The sequence below is a fragment of the Sander lucioperca genome, chromosome 12 (genome assembly GCF_008315115.2).
Source record: "Sander lucioperca isolate FBNREF2018 chromosome 12, SLUC_FBN_1.2, whole genome shotgun sequence".
Taxonomy (NCBI): domain Eukaryota; kingdom Metazoa; phylum Chordata; class Actinopteri; order Perciformes; family Percidae; genus Sander; species Sander lucioperca.
Window position 1 is genome coordinate 657,118 of NC_050184.1, and position 6,987 is coordinate 664,104.

At 42.1% G+C, this 6,987-nt stretch overlaps 1 long non-coding RNA gene across 1 annotated transcript; it reads right to left on the minus strand.

Annotated features, from left to right (window-relative positions):
* Positions 1–658: 658 nt before the first annotated feature.
* On the minus strand, positions 659–2,159 carry LOC116067403. Its single transcript, XR_004109198.1, has 4 exons — positions 2,043–2,159; positions 1,448–1,458; positions 1,399–1,409; positions 659–668 (listed from the first exon to the last, which is right to left on the minus strand). It is a non-coding gene; the product is annotated as an uncharacterized LOC116067403 (long non-coding RNA).
* Positions 2,160–6,987: the final 4,828 nt, after the last annotated feature.

Sequence of the window (6,987 nt, forward strand, 5' to 3'; positions counted from 1 at the left end):
AAGCGAATAAAAACCTGTGCGTAATGACGTCACATGCTGTTTTGCGATCAAATTGGTATATGGAATTGATTTTAGACATTTTAAGGTGTTTCCATTCATTTTCGCACTGAATCGCACAACATTCAAGCAAACATTTGCGAACAAAGTTTTGCTAGACAAAATGGATCGTGCCATCTATCAACAAATGATCAATATTGCACAAGTTGTAATAGTGCTTATGTGCCAGCTGATAGCGACATGTCAAGCTATAATAAGAAAACAACGCTATCAACGCATTGCTGTGATGATGCAGATGCACGTAAATGCCCGACGACAACGGAGGCGGCCTGTGGTGTGGGAACGACAGCACTCCAAACAGTTCTGGGAGATCGTGGTTCAGAGACACTTTACGGAAACCCTTTGGTTGAAGCATTTTCGGATTACCAAGACAACATTTGACCTGTTGTGTAATTTTTTTGGCCCGTCCCTTTTCCCAGATGTCGCAAGCTATCGCCCTCCGGTTCCAACCGAGAAGCGTATCGCCATTGCGCTCTACAAACTGGCTACATGCGCAGAGTACAGAGTGGTAGGCGAAACGTTTGGACTCAGTAAAACCACCGTGCACCGGTGTGTTTACGCCGTGTGCAATGCCATACGAACGAGGATGATGCGAAGGTATATATACCTACCTGGAGTGGATGAGGTGCATGATATCTCGCTGCGTAACTCCAGAGCGCACCTTGTGCCACAGGTGTATGGCGCAATAGACGGGACTCACGTCCCGATTAGACCCCCTGCTGAAGGCTACAGGGATTTTGTCAATAGAAAAGGCTGGCCATCAATCGTATTACAGGCTGTGGAGACAATCGTTGCATCATAAGGGACATTTGTGTCGGCACTCCCGGTAGTGCGTCTCCTTGTTCATCCACTTCCATCTATCTTTGTTGACACTCGCCACGTGTGCAAACAGAGCGGAAATACTGGGCGGAAATTAACTAAAACTTCTTCTTCGTTTTGTGGCGGGTTGCAACCATAAAATGACCTAAAACTTAATCGCAATTCATTATTTATTCGGCAAATAACGTTTCCATCAGCGTTTATCGCATAAGGCGTATATCGATCAAGATAAAATCCGATGAGACCGAACGTATTTCCTTTGAGTCGATATTCATGAAATTCAATCGAATTTTACTGTTTCCATAAGGCATTTTTCATTCGATATCACTTAATTTGGATAAAAACGTGTGGATGGAAACATAGCTTCTGTCTCTCCTCTCTCCCTCCCTCTGTCCTAATTGCAGGAGTGTCTGGTGTGCGGGAGTCAGGGTTCCAGCTGCCTCTCATCTACCACAATCAACCTCTGCTTCATATCCCCGGTCATTCCTCCACTCTGAGTCAGATCATAGTCAAGATGACCACAGTTAGTCTCGCTCCTGACAAACCTTGCTATCTGTTTAGTCATTTGTACGTTTGCCTGACCTGACCTCTTGTGTCTCAGCTGCCATTGGAACCTGACTCCTGCTACCGCTTCACTCCTGCCATCCACCGGACCAGACAACCACCACTGGACCCCACCACTAGCTGGCCTACTGTATTACTCTGACGGACCCACTCATGCCCGGAAACCACCGGACCTGTTCTCCACCCTGGAAACCTGGACTTGCTTTTCCCCTCCCGGAAACCTGGACTTGTTACTTAAGTACTTTGAATAAACCTGTTAATTCACACTCTGGCTCTGCATTATGTCTGCATTTGGGTTCTGCTCATCATTCAACCTAACAAGAAATGAGTTTTTAACCCTCCTGTTGTCCTCGGGTCAAATTTGACCCATTTTCAAAAAGTTTCGATATCAGAAATTTTGGTTTCTTTCACCCGTGTGTGTGTGTGTGTGTGTGTGTGTGTGTGAGCATGTCTGTGTGTGTGTGCACGTGTGTGTCTATCTGCGTGTGTTCAGTGACAAAAAAATTTAGACTCAGAAAAACACAAAGTTGTGGTCGACGGTCGACGGAAAGACAACACAAGGGTTAAATTAGATCAGTGCTTGCATCGGGTGCATCATGGACCTACCTCCACGGCGCTGCGTAGGAAAGTCTGGCTAGTCCACACAGCATTCCGGGACGGGAGAAAAACATGCTCTGGTTTTTTGGCATTTCTTTAAACCAAACACTATTGTCATGGGTGGTGCTAAGCACCAGATAATGTGTACATTGCTTTAGTCGTGCAACAATAAACTCAGATTGGACAGATAGTCTAGCTGGATGTCTGGGTTTTACGATTATGATGATAATGTGAAATTGCATTTTTTTGTTTTATTGAAAAATGTCCCCTGCCAAATACATGCCCCAAAGCTTCCACAAATCTAGGGAAAACATTGACTCATGTACTGGTCCTTTATGAGTAGGGCCTATAAACATTTTTATCCATTTCTGACAAAAAGCATGGCAGTAAAACTGCTTGGGTGCTGGGCAGAAGCCTTAGAAAACCCTGCCTAAGTCTCACAATAGTCTGGCGTTACATTATGTCATGTCATCATGCAACCCGCTCTCATTCCCAACTCGTAAAATACGAACGCTTGGTCAGTGGCTCTCCGATCGTCCGATACGACGCAAAACTCACCCTTTAGCATCTGTATGGGACTGTATAGGGCAGAGCAGCAGCTTGACTGCGGCACTGTAAGAGAGACAATGGTAGCGAGTAGTATGAAAGACAGAGTAGGGAGGCTGGTTGGGGTGGTGGATGGGTCAAACAACACAGGACTTTCACCCAGGAGACCGGGGTTCATGTCCCGTGTGTCACTGAAATGTACATTTAGTAACCCCACCCACCATCTTTTCCTAAACCTAACTGTCCCTTTCTTGTGGTGCATGTCAGTTAAACGTACGTCCTGACCCAGAGCGTCAAAAAGTGACAGCAAGAGTCCCGACCAAGAGCGTCTAAATGTAACGCCAGGAGTCCCGACCAAGTCTAAATATGGCGCTAAAGAAGATTTTTGGCATCAATAACAAACGCCAAAGGCAGCTAACCAAGCATTGCTTTTTGACACGACGGGAGTGAGAATGTGTTGCATCATGCCAAACGTCTGATTCCACTCGATTTTGCGGCATTTTTCAAATTATATCTCTTCCTTTTTTGGGTAAAGAATGATGAAGGTTTCTCACTCTTCGGACTGAATAGATGCCATTCTCTTTTTTCCCTTCTACTCTGATACCTCAGGTGTATTTTTTCTTTAAACTAAAAGTGATAGACAGGACAGACGGAAAAAGGAGGTGACATGCACTGCATTGAAAGTCACAAACCTGAGCCAAACTCATCCCGGGAGGACACGGCATTAAAGGACCTGGGGCTCTGATTAAAACATGTCACACAGCAGAATGAGGGAGGAGGTGTTTGAGCCCCAGGTTGATGAAGATCAGAGGTTCTTGATTATTTTCCACTGAAAGAACTCCATCACACTTATTATACAGTAGGATGTACAGATACAGAAAGAAATTGCATATCTAACTGAATATAAAATCAGCAGCGGGCAGTCCAGGTCGTATCATATGTGTCAGAATCAAATTACAAGATATACCCATAGATAAAGTACAGCAGTACAATTAGATATTTACTGTGGAAGTTATTTTAGACAATCTGTATGTTCCTGGTAAAAAGCTGAGTCAGATTTGTTTAGATCATTAGACACATGTATATCATGTTTCCAGGTACAAGGGAAGGTGATCAAATATTAATTATGTGAAAATAAAATGCACATTTGTGCATCTGTGTAAATGGGTCTGACTTTTCCTGGTTCTCTGTTTAATCATCACAATTATGCAAGATAGTTTCAACAAAGTTCAACAATGTACAAATGAAATCTAAGAGTTATTTTCTATTCATGTCAAACAAAATGTGGGGAAGAACTGGAAATAGATACTACCAAAATCTCCCCCCAAAAAACTTTTCCTTCAATCCAGAGATCATGTTCCTTTCTCCTTTTGGCAGATACATCTTCCCTTAATGCGTGAAGAATTCATGTGATACTGAACACTGGCTCTTCGAAGGGCCACGTATCTATCAGAAGTTCAGTTACGCTGCGAAAACTGTTAATGACTTTAAGGCTGCCCTGTCTACCAAAGACTGTGAATTATGTATCATTCGACTGAACTTCTGCATCAAGAACCGGTTCCGATTTGGAATCGTTCAAAAAATTATGATTCCAATGGAATCATTTTTTTATTGGAATCGTTTGGAAAATTTGGCTTCGAATCAGATTATCGGTTCCAAATTTAACACATGCAAGTTTTGATTCCGTAGCGGCCACCTTACTTCCAGCAGGCGCTTGTTTTGGTGCAGCCACGGAGCAGAGTAAGCAGCTTACTACAGTAAGTGGCTTTATTTTAGGTTGAAAAGCCGTAAAACGGTAAATCATCATTGATCAAAATAAGCGTTTCTTCCATAGAAATAGAATGAACAGAAAGGCCATTCCAATTGAAGTCAACGTAGCACAATGGTCAGAGCGGCAGGCATTTTATTGAAAAGATCTAGAGGCCTACTTCTGCATTAAACCGATTTGCGGCAAGTAGTAGCAACGGAGTAGTCAGCAGCATGTGGTGACTTTCCTGTGCAAACATATCTCCGTAGGCTGCCTTTCGGTAAAAAGGAATTGGAGGGTGCTGGATTTAATTGCCTCATACTACCACCACTAGGTGGTGGTCTCAACAGGTTGATGCTGCCCTCTATGATAAAAAGTAACATCTTCAGACTGTGAGTAGATATCTTTCTAATTTATTATAATCATGCTGTAGTTCATTTCAATGTTAACCAGTGTCCCTTGGACAATAACGGTTAGTGAGCCTTTTCTTCTCCACTAACGTTAAAAATAATACACACCAGTTTGTATCATTGGACGAGTTAGTTGTATTATTGCATTTCTTTTATTGTTTTATTATTTTGTGTTGTGCCTCTGTTGTATGTTATTGTTTATTTATAGACTGTGTTCAGCACTTTGGTCAACAGTGTTGTTTTTAAGGTGCTTTATAAATAAAGTTGGATTGGACGAGTTACATAGATTACAAATGTAATATTACATTACATGTCATTTAGCTGATGCTTTTATCCAAAGCAACTTACAATTGCTATATATGTCAGAAGTTGCATGCTTCTGGAGCAACTAGGGGTTAAGTTTCTTACTCAGGGACATATTGGTTAATGTATCACAGTGGGAATCGAACCCGCCCCCAAATCTCCCACACCAAAGGCATGTGTCATATCCACTGTGCCATCACCACCCCCAATATATCTTTTGATAATGCTTACTATATGTAGATTTTCTAGTTTTGCAGATAAGCTATCGGCTAGAGAAGCTAGATCACTCACAAAATCACTATCTTAAAAGTCCAATGACGGGGAGATTTCAGTGGATAGTGGCCTTGACCAACTGCCACTTTGCTTGTTTTCAAGCCATGACGTCTCTCTCTCTCTCATGGGCGGGTCAAATTCTCTGGGCGGGAAAAGCAGAGAAAGGGGAGGTGACCTTTCCCCTTATGAGCTCATAAGGAGCAAGATTCCAGATCGGCTCATCTGAGCTTTCATTTTCTCAAAGGCAGAGCAGGATACCCAGAGCTTGGTTTACACCTATCACCATTTCTAGCCACTGGGGGACCATAGGCAGGCTGGGGGAACTCATATTAATGTTAAAAAACCTCATAAAGTGAAATTTTCATGCCATGGGACCTTTAAAAAAATCATCCTCTCCAACTGAAACTCTCAAACTAGTTAGTGTGACACACTTTACGGCCCCACTGCCGCGTGTTGTCACCGTGACAACTAACAACAATCGCCATTTAGTTGTGTACTAATGAAATGACCACGCCAAATGGCTCAATGGCCTTTCTATACATTTTATTTCTATGGTTTTTACCAAACATTTTTAGACTGTTTTTATAGAACATTATCCTACATTTAAAAAAAAAAAAAAAAAAACATTCTGGGAACCAAAAGAAAACTTCCTGCTAAATACATTTTAAGAAGGTTGTCACCAAACATTTTTAGAATGTTTTTATAGAATGTTATCCTACTCTTAAAAAAAACATTCTGGGAACCAAAAGAAAACTTCCCGCTAAAAACTTTAGGAGAACAATGCATGAGAACATTGTCAGAATGTTCTTGGATCCAAAAAATTCTAGCTGGGTGGAGATTTGAAAATATGACCACGTCTAAGTTTCCAACCGAGCCACCCCACCGTAACTGTAGTTTAAAAAACGTCTTAAATTACATTAAACAATATTTCCCAGTGGCTTAGGCCTGGTGGGGGGCAACAGGGCCACCAGGCTTGCAATACACTAGGGGAAACCTTGCTAAATAGTTCACTATTTGATGAACACTACATAGGGAATAGTGAGTGAGTGAAAGAGGGAACAGTTTCAAACAGCCAGTGATACTCTCAAAGTGCCACTAATGTGCTTCTTCTCCTCCAGCAGAATCACTGTCTTTCAGGCTGAGACAAAGAGTGTCTGACAGTAGCTCTTTATGGCTGATTAGCTCAGACTACCAGCTGAGCGGTGGTCAGACAGTCCCCCTTTGTCTCCCCTGACCCCCCACGTCACACACTATATAGCCACGAGGCCCCACCTCCTACAGCAATGCTCTCTCACTCCTCTGTTGCATTTTATGTATGCTAGCAGCATTTGTGGGTGAAATTAACCTAACCCTAACCATTTAAAGACCCAAAACATGCATTCAGGAATTTGTGTGCTACATAAAAAATATTTCTTGCATACTGTATTTATGGCCAGAAACATAGTTTATTACTTGATAAATTATTGTGTTGGATTCAAAGGGATGTTTCCATCTGTGTTTAAATTGGCCTTTGTACCATTTACTACTGCCTTTAATAGGTAACTTCAGTTATTCTATTTCAACCTGGACCCTATTTCTTTATGTTTTTGTGTCTAAGTGACTGATGGGAACAACAATATCTCCAACTCAAGTATTAAGCAAGACTGCTGAAGCTGGCAGCAGCAAAACAAT